Here is a 16,610-nt window from a genome sequence, read left to right as displayed (position 1 = left end):
AAACTATTTTTGTTCAGTATTATTAACTAACTCCGTGTTTGCAGTTTTTTAGTATCCTCTAACGGCCGATTCGAATACACTATCATAACCGATAACTACACATTGATGAGAAGAATAAACTAACCTAAGTAACTCATCTGTAAGCATGCAAGCAACCTTTACTATGATTGGTCCAAGCTCGCTACGGATTAGAAGATCGTTTATAGAAATATTTTATAGGTTTGTATTAATGTATATTTCAATTACTGGTGGTAGGTCTCTCATATGTAAGAGTCCGCCTGGGTAGGTACCACCGCAATGTTTATTTCTGCCGCCAAGAAGCAGTGTATAGTCAGTTTTGTGTTCTGGTTTGAAGGATATTATAGCCAGAACTACTGGACATAATAAGACTTAACATCTCATGTCTCAGGATGGCGAGCGCAGTGGAATACCAAACAATACTTTGTAATTCAAGGTGTTGGATGGTGTTTTTACTGTTTATGGGCGGTCGTATCGCTTACCATTGGGCGAATGGCAAGCTAATCTCGTCATTCAAAGCAATAAAAAAAAATTACTCTGGTCCACTTTCGAATAGGAAGATCATTTATAGGAGTATTTTATTAATGTATATGTCAATTTGTTTTGTTCATAAAACCTTAATTCGAAATATTGCGCGATAATTACTGGTAGTAACATTCAGTCGTATGTCCTATTTTTTATTTAACATAAAATTTACATCTATGTATACGATTAGCTTCCCACGATTAATTGATAAAATGTTATTCCTTTTTATATCAAATTAACATTCATTATTACTTCATAAAATATTAATATACCAGTTTTGAAATTATAAAGCAATTTATGTTTGTTTATGAATTATGATGATATGCATAGTAGGTTCTTGTATAGCATATTCATGTTAATAGTTATATTTAATGTAACATAACTTATATTAATTGAACTCGAAACTAGAATAAAAGATAGAAAGAAGCCACGTTAGGGAGGCATGGTGCAATTTGCCCACTCTGTAAATATTGTGATTCTGACAAGTACTAAATTATATGGCTTTTTGAAATATGTTTTATGATTAGAATATAACTATTTAGATCAATTTTATACGGAAAATGTAGGTTTTCTAGAACAAGAATCAAACTGCACGTAGAGACTTATTATTAAGTTAATACTGTGTTATAGAAAACCATAGTTTATAAAGACATAGTAACAAATGTAGATAGTCTACAAATTTATATCTATTATTACCTTATTTAAATATTTACTAATATTATAAATGCGAAAGTTGGTGAAAATATTTGAATGTATGTGTGTATGTTGCCTCCTTGGCAAAAAAAGGAAAACAAGTAAAACAGATGTTTCAAGAAATAATTTAAAGTGGTAAAAATAAAGGCTTATTGACTTATATATTATGTATATTTGTAAAACGTCAATGCAGAAACAATTAAACGGTTTAGATGAAATGGACGGATTAAACCAAAGGCAACTTTATACAACAATAATTTTCCCGCATAGAAAACTATGTTTTTTTTTTAATACATAGCGCCGGCGTCATACTTTATTTTAAGGGCTTTTGAAGCGAGAAAGGCTTTTCATGCGGACGAAGTCGCGAGCAATACCTAGGTATAGGGAAGATACTAGTATCTTGATAAATGTACAGTTAATTTATCGCAATAAATAGAAGGAATTGTTAATTAAAGTGAAGTTAATTTATTATTTGAATTAGTCAACTAATATCTGGTGTTTATTAATGTCTTTGTAGTCCCAAGAGTGGGGCTTGAAGGACTCTGCCCTGCCTTTTTTTGACAAACGCCTACCGCCATGTGAAAATGTATATTCGAAAATTTTTGCAATATTCATTTCATATGAAAATATGAAATTTAGGTGTCCAAAACCTATAATAGATAAGATGAATAAAACAATCTTCGAAAACTAAGAAAAATCAAAGTATAGTATTCATTTGAATTACTGGTCATTTGTTTCGGCAACATAGCATGCTTAGACAAAAGTACAATCGTAGGAGCCATTCAAAAGAGGACAAAAGATGGATGAAAATTAAATTATTCCCAACTTAAGCGATGCGTGTATATCCAATCCTTTAATTCAAATCTAAATTGTCAATTAACGTGTTTAGATAAATGAGTAATTGTACCTACATACTCTTTTCAGTTAAAACTAATAAAAAATATTGGATTATTGCTAAAACAAATTACCTTTCTGATAGCTTACCTTTGAATAATATTAAATTTTAAAAATGCAATGCTTTTTTAATTTAAATTATTAATGTATCAGCAAGCATTGTACGATAATAGAATAAAGAATATAAAAAAAACAATGAGCTTTTATATGCAGCCAATCTTGTCATTAGGGATTAAAAATATATTTTAATAAAATTCCCAAAAGATAATAGTAGCGTTTCGAATGGAGCATCAATTTCCATTAAAACGTTAAACTCATTTTAGACACTCGTTTGAATAAATCGCTGGATAAAATTCTTCTGTTATACGACGACCGCCCAAGGCGTACACTTAGAAATCAAGAATATTGCATATTTCTTATATATAATAATTATTTTTTATAAAATTATTTATTGTTAAGAGTCGTAAAACATTGGAATAGATTTGAGTACTTACAGTTCAATTACCTCGAAGGAATAAATTAAAATGCGTATCTCGCAAATGTTTTTCTGTGGTGGAAGGAATCTTGTGGGATAAAAAATACTTTGTAGAAAGTAATATATTGTAGAAAGTTATATATATTGTTGTATTTTAATATTTCAGACACTTATCATTTTTCTTTCTTTTGTAACAGAATACACTTTTTTTGTGATATTAGCTAGTATACTTTTAATAAACTTAACCGCTATTTCAATAGCCTTTTATCAAGTTCATCGACCTCGTTGATGTTACAAGATATATCTTATCGTCGCGATAAGGTTTTCTACCTTTGTCGTGACAATGACTTGTCTCTTAGAAAAGTTATAATCGCTAGTAGTAAACGAATCGTATTACTTTATTGAGTGTACTTTAAAATATTAAGAAGAAACAAAGGAACTATAATCCACGATCTAATTTTTAACATCATTGTATCCGGAAATTATACTTTATGATGAGTATCTACGAAATATTTGTGATTTTAGACAAATGATGTCATAATAACTGACGACAAAATATAAATATTAATTACATTAACACCAATAATAAAAAGGGAACCTTGTGTAAGTTGCACTCTTGCAGGAAAATATTGTTTTAGGGCCCCCGGCAATTTTCCTGAGCAGTACCAAACACAAATTTATCATGTAGACTACCAACTTTTGAATTTCGAAACGTGTAATTAAAATGTACGCAAAACCAGTGCAACCAACATTACACAATAAACGTTCCATATTTAAATCCACGCCGTGATTGATTCTATACATATTTGTTGGTTTTGGATCGTTTCGAACGTAGAACGAACGAGATTGAGAGACCCGCTGACAGACGAGAATTACCGAATGGTTAATACGCACGAATGAATGAATCACTTTTAGATTGTTTAAAACTTCGTAAATATTTGATTAAATTTAAACAAATATTGCTTTATGTGTCTGCGTTATTTAGTGTGCAGTAAGCCTCACGAATCAAACTTCGAAATTAAATTAAACTTTATTATATGAACAGATTTTATTTATTAGCCTTGGGATATTTAGCAGAGTCAAACTCAACACACCTCATTTGAAATGATGCACCTCAATTCGCTAATGTTTATTGATTTTAGTTGAATGAGAGCTGAAGGTCTTATACGAGTATTCATAATGGGAAATATACTTAATCGACCCATACATCGTATAACGTACGTATAACATCCATTATTCTTTTGGAAATATCGTTGTTAGTATTTGTGCAGAACCGATGTGTTATTCCAGTAGCTTTTGGTGCGAGATTTGTTTCACACAGTGCATTAAAATTGACTGATATAAAACTCTTTGCCTATAAACTCTTATAATATATTTATAATACTTCCCCATTTCTAAATTGAAACAATATTTTAAATTAAAGTTAAATCATTTTTATAATCCTATGGGCGCGTATCACAAGTTCTAAGTAATTTTTATTAAACAGTTATCGCATTAAACAGCTTATGTCGATTATAACATCGATTAGATTATACCGATCATTTTATAACTATTTCTTTGGGAGCATAGTTTAGAACGTCAATTTATATGTCGGCTTATTCATTTATATGACAAATAGCATTTACTAAACTTGTGAAACAGACCCTAAATATATATCTCAATGCCAAAGACGTGACATGAATTCCGATAGGAAAAAACATCACTATTTCTTTACGGTGGATTGTAAATTTTGATCAATAAAGGTAAAGGACTGGACCGACCATGGCGGAAGAAATAACTGTAAATCAAAAAGTCGACCCCACCAGTTTTTAGAAAGGCGGGAAAATGGCAATTCCTATGCGTCGATTATAGCTTTTGCTCCCGGCTTCGCCCGCGTGAATGAATTTTCCGGGATAAATTCCAGCTAGATAGAAAGTAGCCTGTATCTTTTCCAGGGTCTAAAAATATCTCCATGATGAATTTTATGGTAATCCGGGCAGCTTTTGAGTTTATCGCGTTGAGACATGCCGACAAATGCGACTGGGGACTTTATTAAAATATTTCTTATTTTTATAATATATTGTTTAAAACTTTTTAAGAGTAACAATACCCACCTACATGTTTAACTATTTACGCAGAAGCTTTCATAAGGAATAAATGTTCCCCGTTTATGCCACATTTTTCATTGATGCTTCGCTCCTATTCATCATAGCGTGATGTTAAATAGCTTCGATAAATAGGCTATTCCCACTAAAATATTTTTTCAATTCGATCAGTAGTTCCTGAGATTAGCGCGTTCAAACAAACAAACACTTCAGCTTTGAAAACAGTATAGAGAATATAGATTAGTTTGAGACAAAAAGAAACAGAGCGAGGGAGACTATCGAATGTGACATATTTATTTTATCTCCTAAAACTACTTTATGGAGACAGTAGCACAAATTTTACAAAAGGTTAAGTGTCATCTTTGCAGAAATAATTACTTAAAGCAATTATGCCGTCGCATACCTATTCTAGATTTAGTATTAAAATTCAAGACCTATGTCACGAATATCATTAAATGCGAGGGTGTGTTACCTCCACACGAAGTTTGAAACAAAACGTACATGAGTATATAATTACACGTCAATATACATGAACATAAAACATTTAAAATTATAATAGCAAGCAGACATCGATACACAATGCATTCCAACATAAAAATTTGAATACCAGTACAATAACAGTTGCACTTTCAATCAATCTGCACGTTCCCACTTTTCAATCTAAACTGCATCTCTATGAAGACTACGTTTTGCAGAACAAATCCACGTGATCCCACCAAACAGTGAAAATAGATAGTGCTGTAATTGGCTTGCGTAACAGACCATTGGGAATGAGAGATAGTCGCAAATAGCAATCGGTTTCGCGGTCAAAAAACTGAGTGCAAGCTCGCATTGCTGTTTAGTGTTTATCTTCTAACTACTTTATTTTGTTACCAACTTGCTAAATAATAGGTATGGTTAGGATGATATTCATAATATATTTTTTTTTATTCTTAAACCTGGTAAATGGAATTTATTAATTACACAATTAAAATAGGCATTATAATTCTCATATATTCTGAACCAAAACGAAGAGGCCGCAAAGGACCATACCTGGCGCAAAGATGCCCATAACGCTGGCAAAATTACCACGCATATAACGATATTTAATTACTAATTAATATGTTAGTCATAAAACATTATTACATCTCACGGTATTTAAATATCATATCCAAAACTAATACGTAAATTTATAAAAATAACAAATGAACTTCACTAAAAACTAATTAAATATGCCTGCCTAGTGGCTATAATAGTCACACCGCCTAGAACTTTGAAAGGGCAATTGTACAATAGTAATCGTAGGAAATACAATGGCATATCGTACTGTGCTCGTAAGTTTTATAATACTCAGTACATTTGCTGGCTACTGTAGCCGTCAATCTGCCATAATGCTCGCAACGTATTGTCATTAGAAATAGACGCCTAGTACCCAAGCAAACTCACATATAACTGCTAGACAAAATCCTGAAAACAAAACAATCATAAACAATATAATATTTATATTCAAGGATTTTTCGGATTCAGATCTGTTTAAAACAAAAGTATTCATTGTTGTCGTAATTATTCATTGCATTTTAAAGTAAATCGTCGGAAACTACCGATCTAATGTTTTATTTGGCTTTAACACAAGAAATGACTGTACTCAGAAAATGATATTAATCGCTGAACTTGTTTACAAATAACTAATTCTAAACCTATCACGCGATTTGCGGAAGCTAATAACTTCGATAGAATAAAACCTCGTTTCGCTTCAATAAAAATAAAATAATATAGCGGACTTCTTATGTTATACCGTAAAGCCTAAGTCATAAATTATTTGAATATAGATCTAATACTAACGTACTTATAAAAAATATCTGGCTTGAAAATCATCATATCAACCAAAAGTTTATGGCCCTATACCAGAAAATTAACCAAATTAACCTTTAATTACTTAAACAGTTAAATTGGTCACATCGCGTGATATTTTTATACGAGTTAGAAGTAGGTTCCTAAATGGATTCATTTTTCATATTTTTCCAACATCCTCGTATTAATCTATATAATACTGTTCGTACGACAACATTACTTTGATATTTTTGAGTGATAATAATACTAAATCATTACTTAATATCGATATTGCATGTGTTTTGTGAACGAATGCCTACCCAGTGACATATTTATGGATTTATGTCAAATGTACATTTCCACTAATCATTATTCAGTTCCTCGAAGTAACTAGCATAAAACTTTATTCCTTTAGAAAATAGAGTTCACTTTTCAGTTTCGATCAATAAATTCTATTGTAATTGATGCCCCAATTAAAAGCTGCTTTAGTTCCAATTCCAATGTAATGTTTATTAAAAAATAACCTTCAAAATGTTACTATTTATTAATAAATTAATACAATTATGAAAATTTATTCCCCGCTATAAAACTCTATATGAAAATACAAATTGTTTAAAATTATTACGAAAGAACAAATTCATAATATGTATATATGTACAAAAACAAAAGTAAATAATATAAAATATAAGCAGAGTTTCGACATGTAACCTAATTAATGTGCTCTACATACAAACATCGCAAAGAAAATAACCGAAGCCAATGTTAATTGTAGTTAATTTCAAATGCTATACTTACCAATTCCAGTCGTAATTTTCCGATGCAGGAAATTGAAATGCAGGTTTATGTTTCACGTGGGTTCAAATATAGGTAATAATTAAAAATCAATTAAGATAGAATATCAATAATGAAAACTGGAAAAACCTGATAAATTGAAATTTAAAAAGACATTATAATTCGTAAAAATAAAAAAAATAAAATTACCTCCACAATAATATGGTTTTATCTCTATAAGTGACATTTGTCAAAATCGATGAAGTATTTATTACAATGATAAGGAATATTGTCGTAAAATTTTGATTTTCGAACGCTACAGGTGCGCCAACTTGCCAAAACCGCACTTTGGCTGGCAGTTAGCCCGCGAACACGGTTGGTTGCGGACGTATGTCATATCGAAAATGTTCAGACGCTCGATATGACTTCGTATGACGTACGAAATATATTCCAGTAGTGCTCATGTACATATTAGACGAATTCTTTGTGAAGTGTCGTGAAATAACTAAAATAAAAGTGACTTCTATCTAATTAAGTGTTTTATCTTATCGTTTTGACGATGCATTCGAATAAAATATAAAAAATCGACAATGATAAGATTTGTACTTTAAGTATCATTGTATAGGTTGGTGTAAGTGCATATGGAATAATATAGTGTATAAGAACATAATTCAAATTGTTTTGGACTTAATTGCGACGATTCGTTGAGAAAATGTAAGTATTGTAATCATAATTGTATTTTTTTTAAATATTAATAAGTATTACCAACTTTAAATGTTATAGATCTAAATGACAACATCGAGACATGGCAATAGAAAGATGTGATATAATATTTAATAAGAAGTATCTATTAATGTTCCCCATTAGCACAATATATTTCATATTCAATAAATACATAACAAAAGTAAACGAACAATACTTGTCACATTATTTACACGTAATATATTATGAACACGAGTGTTTCCGTGTTAATTCTCTATTTACACATAAAGCAAACATCTCGAAGCACTTACAAATAAGTACACTTGTGCAAATGCGGTGTGTGTGTAACGAGAAAATAGAGAGAAATGTTCTTTTAAAATATAATATAATTTTTATTACTTATTTAAGTATTAACCATACTTTTTCCCCCTAAAATGTCCCAGCGATGTATTACTTCCTTCTATTTTCTCATGATACGCCATAGTGCTATAATCCCTTATAAGAAGCAATACTATATTTTTCAACTTAATATTAAATACGTAGTATTACCAAGGACAATAATTTATTTATTACGATTTGCCTCTAATCGTACATCGTTATCAAATATGAAATAATTTCCGTTCTTCACTCAGAAAAGGCATCGTATGCTACAGTGGCGAAAGGTGCAATAACCGAAAGGGTTCCCGACACAAGGCATAGGTATTATGCATAAATGTGGTCTACAAATCGTTCTAATGATATTAGATTCTACATACAAGGAAGCCGATAGGAATCTGGTTATAGTATAAACCCATCGCCAATTCTATGCTAATCAATTGCAAGACCTCTTGTAGACCTGTTTTCCTAACATTTTTATATTAGGATTATCGATTATAAAAAATATTATCCTACTTTTAAAAATTTTAAAAGAAGATCACAATGTCGGACAAATCAATATCAACAAATTCCCTAATTACTATAGGAAAAACAATGGCAAACAAATCGTCATACTTTCTTCCACATAGAAACATTAGAGTAGACATTACTTAGAAATTTACTAAGCAGATGACAATCACATTAACGCGTGCTCGCCAACAAAAGTAAATCGAGTCCCTTTGACGTAGCTTCGTAGTGCGTAACGCGTAAGAATTGTTCACATATATGTACATATTATATTAATTCCGTTACTTGTATATGGTGAATGGTCCATAGAACCAAATTCGTATCGGCTTCTCTTTCATAATTTATGTAAAATCTAATTATCATTACGATTCGCAAAACGCACTCATGCATATCATTAGTACCAATATGTCGATTCGGGTTCCTTTCCGGAAAATATCACTCTTCGCGACTGTTGTATATAGGTGTCGACGATCTACAGTTAACTAACTGAAGATCATCGATAGTAATATTATTATTTGATTTTAACGCTACAAACTCACTGTCCGTCGTCATTTAATGTAGTGGTTATAATCTTTATTTAAATTTATATATAAGTGTAGATGATTGATAAATTTTACACACTGTATTCAAAATGATGATATAAAAAAATTTAACACGTTACTAAGGGCTTAAACATCTTTTCAATAAGATATTCGGAATATTCTTATCAATATTTTCGGTTTTTATGTTAAGGAAACCCGCCCATGGTGTAATATTTCTAAATATAAAATTCTCTCATTAATAATACTTGAAATTTGAGGAAATCGTTTAATTCTTAACTCTTTTTCTCCTTTTAAAGCGCTCGCCTGGCTTTCGCTTACTGTAGACATTATCGTGCAACATTCTACTTCGATTGTGTTCCGATTCAGAAATAAAACTCTACAATAGAGGCTTTATTCGCTAATAGTAGTCACTATCTACATTAAATGATGCGAATTAATTTTTATCATTAGTTATAACAACAACTACTTACGTAAATCTAAAATACTAAAGAATGAATTTAGTGTTTGAATAAAAATATGTACATTATATAAACTTTTCACATGAGTGATGTGTGTGTGTGTGTGTTTGAGAATTGTTTGTTTTAGATGATACCAGAGATATTATCTTTCTTTTCTTTGTTGTTTCATAGAGGAAACTAATATCATTCTTGTATTTTACGGATTTCCTGTATCACATATCGAATATAAACATACTACATTCATCATATTATTAAGAAAAGAATTCTTGTTTATTCAATCGGATATTTATTGCATTACCTACGCTTTTTAATATTTCATTAAGATTTATACTACAATGATTCATCGATCCCATCTATAAAATATGGTGCGATAAATTAAATTAATAGATATTTATGATTATGTTGAAAACAGTTTCACAAAGGAAACGTTACGGAATAATACTTGGGAGTTCGAGAATTTGAAAAAAATATTCGCTCGCTTTTTAAAAATGGAAGAGTCTTTTATTAAATCTCTTATTCTTGGTAAACTTTAATTAAATGTTTCTAGCGAAGGATTAATTGCAAAAATGTGTAATAAACCTTTAAAAACTAATATGAAAAAAAAAGTTACAGCATGCAGACCAATTAGAGTTAACTCTTTTGTACGATCATGAGGCCGAAGCCAAGATCCCTTTCTACAAACGATAACGCAAACAGAAAATAAAAAATCTATGAGAACGACGTATCCAGACGATAAGTTTGCCACTAGGATATGTTCCTCTACATTACGTTAGTGAAAACGATTTTAGTAACGCGTTTGTCCACTGATTCTGGAATACGCAACGGTTTCTTTTGATATAACGTGAAGTATTCCAACCTACAGTTAACTAGCGTAGTTAACCAAACCTTAGTGTTTATAATTATATCAGCCCTGTATTATAAACGAATCTGTACAGCACGCGCCTCCTCTACTACTGAGAGTGTTTAGTTCTGATTCCACCACGCTGGCCTAGTGCGGATTGGTAGACTTCACGTACCTTCGAAAGTCTTAGGGCGATTTCTCAGGAATGTTGGTGCCCTGTTAAAGCGAACTATAGTTGATAAACTCTACACACGTATAAAAGCGTTCGCATAGAGCAACATTGTAAAAATAAAAGTAAGCACCTTAAATAAAGATTTTAAAAAAATCTATTTAAAAGTCAAATAAAAAGGGGCTATAGCCGTCAGATGTAACATTCTTATATTGTTCAGTTTGGGTGTATTGCTTCCGCCAGCATATGAGTTTAGCAGTTTGACAAGATTAAATATAAATTCAAGGTGTTTTTGCCACTTAAGTCTGTTTATTTAGAATAGTTATTTATTTAAAGTCAATTATTTCCAGTGATTCTTATATTTTTTTTGTTGCATAAAATTGTAGTTTTTATCCTAACATCAATTTTTTTACAAGAATGTTCAATTTTTCATAACATTTAATTATATCTTATCTATATATTACATACTAAATCGATTAGTTGAGTTTCTTGAGGCAATTCATAATCAAAATTTTAAAACGACTCGTTCCTTTTAGTACCTACATTTTATTTTATTCTTTTAATGTTCGAAGTGACCTTAAGTTTTTTTTCATAAGATGAAATTAATATTCTATCATTATAATTAATATTTGATTTAAAATAATTTTACAATCTACAAACGTAATGAAAAAAAAAACACTAAATTACTTCATTATTTTATCTTATCTTACTAACATAAATGCGCAAGATTATTTTAATGTTTGTAAGATGTAAACGCAGAAATAGTTGAACGGATTTCAATGAAATTTGGCACCCATGTAAACCAAGTCCTGGTTTAAAACATAGGCTATATTTATCCCGATAATTTACTTCCGAATAATATGTTTTTTTTTTAGTAAATAGAGCTGGTGCTAATTGCTACAAATCGTTAGTGTTCTAGGGATTTTTGTACCGGGAAAGGCTTTTCAAGCCTGGAAAAGCCGCGGGCAACGTTACGTGTTCCAATAAACTTAACACATTCGACGTTAAAACTCATATTGTTGTTTTTACAACACCTATACCCGCTACTTAATATAAAATTGGCAGGTTATTATAATTATTATGAAGAACAAAAACTAAAGTTATTAAGGTAAATGGAATTGACCGATCGATAATATAAACTGCCTCGTCGGTGTAGTTGCGCTAGCGGTCTTAGCGACTTGTGGATTCAAGTTCGAATCCCGGGTCAAAAAAGTTATATTGGTTTTTAGGCCTAGTATCAGCTTGTATTTTGGAGTTTTGCCCAGTAATTGGGACTTACTATACGCAGCGAAATGTGCATATGTTATACGTTTGTCTATCGGAAAAGGGTAAAAGGCATGACGCTATGTTATATTAGACTTTTTTACTCAATTTCACTGCAGCGAAACAGTGCCAGATCGTCACCAAAATAAACAAAGGTTTTATCAAAACACGTCACAAAGATTTGTAAATAAAAAAGCGAGTGCAAAACACACATTGTCCATTATTGCGACATCTTCATACAAATCTTTGTGTTGTTTTCTACGTCATGCCAATTTAATTAATAGGCAATGAGGATTAGATGTCTCAAAACTATAGGCAATCGACCGGCCTCCATTACCTCATGGAACACACATTATGAAAATTAGTTGCCCTCAGGATCTCTGCCTCTTCGGGGGATAAAAAGACGTCATATATGTATCATGTGTGCGTGTGAGTGTGACTATATGTATATGTACCTGTCAAAATTTAGTATAATGCCAAGCTGTTTTAAAAATCAAAAATGGAAGTGTATTCTATTGTTTAGAGGCAGAAATTATGAAAATTGGATGCCCTAATTGCATCTTCACCTCTTCGTGGATAAAAGACGGCATATCTGTATCATGTATGCGTGTGTGTGTGTGTGTGTGACTGTGTACTTGTCAAAACTTAGTGCAATGCCAGGTTGTTTTAAAAATCAAAATGTAAGTGATATTACTATTGTTTTAAAGCAGACGCTCACCTCATAGTAACGACACGTTACTATCAGGTGAGCGTCTTGTTCGTCTCATTATTGAAATATAAAAAAACACATAAGCTGGAAATTAATAATTCGTTGATATTTATAGTATACATAAATATCAACGAATCTGTTAATAAATTAATTTCCTACAACCAGATCGCGCAGTCTATCCCATTTACATAACGTTAGCTCCTATATATAATTTTATTGCTTTGAATGACGAGACGAGCTTGCCGTTCGGCTGATGGTAAGCGATACAACTGTCCATAAATAGTAGAAACACCATACAATTCCACCGCGCTCGCCATCCTGAGACATTAGATGTTAAGTCTATGTCCAGTAGTTACACTACCTACAATGTCCTTCAAACCGGAATACAACAGTGACTACACACTGCTGCTTGGCGGCAGAAATAAACATTGTGGTGGTACCTACCCAAGTGGACTCTCACATATGATAGATCTACTAGCAGTAAATGTAGCTACTCTAAATAAATTTCCTACACCAATGTTATTATTAAAATCAACGTTAAATCCATGTTATTTTTAACAATAACTAATATTTGCCAAAAATACACGCGCCTTTTCATCACAAGTGCGAGTAAATCTACTTTATCCATTAACACTGTGATCCCAATCTATAAATAACTTTACCAACAGTTGGTTAAAGTTTATGAAAATTTAATTATTGAAAACACTCAAAGCCTCTAACGGATTATCCTACTGATATTATAAATACGAAAGTTTGCAAAGATGTTTGTTACAAGTAGTAGTGATTTCAGAGTGTATTTGGCTGTTTGGGAATTAGAGTTTTCACTATTGTGTTGATAAAGGACACTTAGTAAGCCTCAATGATATTTCATAGCTGTATTCAACGACTTATTTGTAAGAAGAGTAGAATATACACACATAGACACACGTATTTTATACCCGAGGGGGTAGGCAGATGTGTAACCAGTGCACCCACTATTTGCAATGGGTATTCCGTTCATATGATAGGGCCGAACCTTTCGCCATGGACGCACTAACTAGAATAACATCTTGTCCGAACTGGGATTCGAATCCAGGACCTCAGCGTGGTAGTCGTTCCGTACTACTACTTTACTTAAGAGTAAAATAATAATATCCTTCCTTCTTTACATAATATTATTTAAAACAAAGTCATGAAGAACGAAGAAATTTGACAAGGAGATAGCTTGAGAGCATGGGAAAGACACATACTACTTTTTATTCCCGCAAAATATATAGCGGCACTTTTTTCCGGAAACACTCCATGAGGTAGGCGACGGCGCGAGCACTTTTATCACGCAGGCGAAGCAGCGAGAAAAAGCTACTATTTTATTATAATCAACACAATATTTATAATAAAATTCTGTACATAATTAATGTAAACTGTGTGTATAGATACAAGGCCAGTCTGTCTGCAGCATTAATATTTTAATATAATTCTTGGTAAAACAATTTTCTCTTATTTTGTTTGATAAAATCTGGCAGACTGACTGGCACCATTGACAATAATATTTCTTTTTTAATAAAAATAGGTAAAAAAGGACATATCTAACACAAAAAAGACAGAATTATTTATTACTTCTCATGCAAAAAACAATAAGCAAGATTATTTTACTCATATAAATATTTATTAATTACATAAATAAATCATTAAAATCTAACATAAAACGCATCATCAAATTCTTTTATAAAACAACAAAAAAAGACTTTGAAAGGTTATGGAAGGGCTAGATGTCAAGCTGGAAAAACGCAATAATATCTTTATGACGTCACGAGTAATTACGATACGCGCGAAAGAAAGAGATGAAACCATTAGCCTCCTACGCGCCCATTTCCATTCCCATCCTTGCCCATTGCAATATTTAAAATATAAATTGTCGCTTCATTTTTTAAATTATTTTATTACTCCTTTCACAAAAGAGCTCCTTGTTCTTATTATTTGCCGTTACTTATAGAATCTATACTATTATATAAAGCTGAAGAGTTTGTTTGTTTGTTTGTTTGTTTGTTTGTTTGTTTGAACGCGCTAATCTCAGGAACTACCGGTCCAAACTGAAAAATTCTTTTTGCGTTGGATAGCCCTTTGTTCGTGGAGTGCTATAGGCTATATATCATCACGCTATACCCAATAGGAGCGGAGCAGTAATGTCTTATCTCAGGAACTACCGGTCCCAACAGAAAAAATATTTTTGCGTTGGATAGCCTTTTGTTCGTGGAGTGCTATAGGCTATATATCATCACGCTATACCCAATAAGAGCGGAGCAGTAATGGCTAATCTCAGAAACTACCGATTCAAACTGAAAAATTCTTTTTGTGTTGAATAGTCCTTTGTTTGTGGAGTGCTCAAAGTTATATATCATCACGCTATGACCAATAGGAGCGGAGCAGTAATGTCTTATCTCAGGAACTACCGGTTTGAACTGAAAAAATCTTTTTGTGTTGGATAGCCCTTTGTTCCTAGAGTGCTATAGACTATATATCATCACGCTATGACCAATAGGAGCGAAGCAGTAATGGCTTATCTCAGGAACTACCGGTTTGAACTGAAAAAATCTTTTTGTGTTGGATAGCCCTTTGTTCCTAGAGTGCTATAGACTATATATCATCACGCTATGACCAATAGGAGCGAAGCAGTAATGGCTTATCTCAGGAACTACCGGTCCGAACTGAAAAAATCTTTTTTGTGTTGGATAGCCCTTTGTTCCTAGAGTGCTATAGACTATATATCATCACGCTATGACCAATAGGAGCGGAACAGTAATGAAACATGTTGCAAATCGAGAAAAAATTATTAGTTTTGAGAGCTTCCGTTGCGTGCGCTGCGTAAACGGTTAAAGTTATGCAACAATGATGTATGACGGGATTGTTCCTCTTAAAAAGTTCTAAAAAATATGTTATAAAACAAAGTCCCCCGCTGCATCTGTCTGCCTGAACGTGTTAAACTCAAAAACTACCCAACGTATTAAGATGAAATTTGGTATGGAGACAGTTTGAGACCCTGGGAAGAACATAGGCTCCCGGGAAACTACTACTTTTATAACTGAAAACTTTAGCCTGAAAAACTTTATAACGCGGGCGGAGCCGCGGGCAAAAGCTAGTAAGTAATAAATTCGCAGTAAAATACCCTATTGTAGAAGAAAATGTTAAGAATAGTAAATACATCAACATTATTGTTGACTATATGCCCACTATTTTATGAATTCTATTCACATACATATCATAGTATCACGCCTCCATCCCATAGGAGTAGGCAGAGACAATGGATTGCCACTTTGCACGATTTTGGCATACTTCTCGCGCTTCCTCCACACTCATACATCTTTTCATGCATCCCACCGGTTCCGGGTACTTTTGACCTGGCCTTTACTAAGAATGTCAGATATCTGACATTCGAAGCTTCGGTGCAGTCGACCCCTACTGGCTCTACCATCCACATTCGCCTTATAAACCCATAGCATATAAAGCTAAACTAAAAATATTAATTTGATCTGCAACGCCATTTAAGTCAGCAATGTAAACATTTACCAACGCATTGCCGACATGGTGACGATTATGTCATCAAAATAATGATCGCACGTTATTGTTAAGCACATGACCGTTGTAATAACTGCTACATACCGTTTTATGCTATCAATAACGGTGCGGTATTGTGAGGACTGACGATTTTCGGTGTTTGAAATTGGCTGTAACAATGTGAACTCTATAAAACGGTAAACGATAAGTATGTTTATTTGTTCGGAATAAAGATGATTTCTAA

The 16,610-nt window shown here is 32.2% G+C and overlaps 1 protein-coding gene and 1 long non-coding RNA gene across 2 annotated transcripts in view; one reads left to right on the top strand and one right to left on the bottom strand.

Annotated features, from left to right (window-relative positions):
• The window catches only part of LOC119189682, a 44,112-nt gene extending 36,484 nt beyond the window's left edge, over positions 1-7,628 (bottom strand). The window contains exon 1 of the long non-coding RNA XR_005112539.1: positions 7,294-7,628. This is a non-coding gene — a long non-coding RNA (uncharacterized LOC119189682). The remainder of the gene's footprint in view (positions 1-7,293) is intronic.
• The window catches only part of LOC115450687 (5-hydroxytryptamine receptor 1), a 157,234-nt gene continuing 148,251 nt past the window's right edge, over positions 7,628-16,610 (top strand). The window contains exon 1 of the mRNA XM_037440001.1: positions 7,628-7,983. The gene's annotated coding sequence lies outside the window, so the exon portion shown is untranslated. The remainder of the gene's footprint in view (positions 7,984-16,610) is intronic.

Source organism: Manduca sexta, chromosome 18 (assembly GCF_014839805.1).
Source record: "Manduca sexta isolate Smith_Timp_Sample1 chromosome 18, JHU_Msex_v1.0, whole genome shotgun sequence".
Lineage (NCBI taxonomy): Eukaryota > Metazoa > Arthropoda > Insecta > Lepidoptera > Sphingidae > Manduca > Manduca sexta.
Note: the sequence above shows the minus strand (reverse complement) of the source record. Positions and strands in the feature narration are given on the sequence as shown.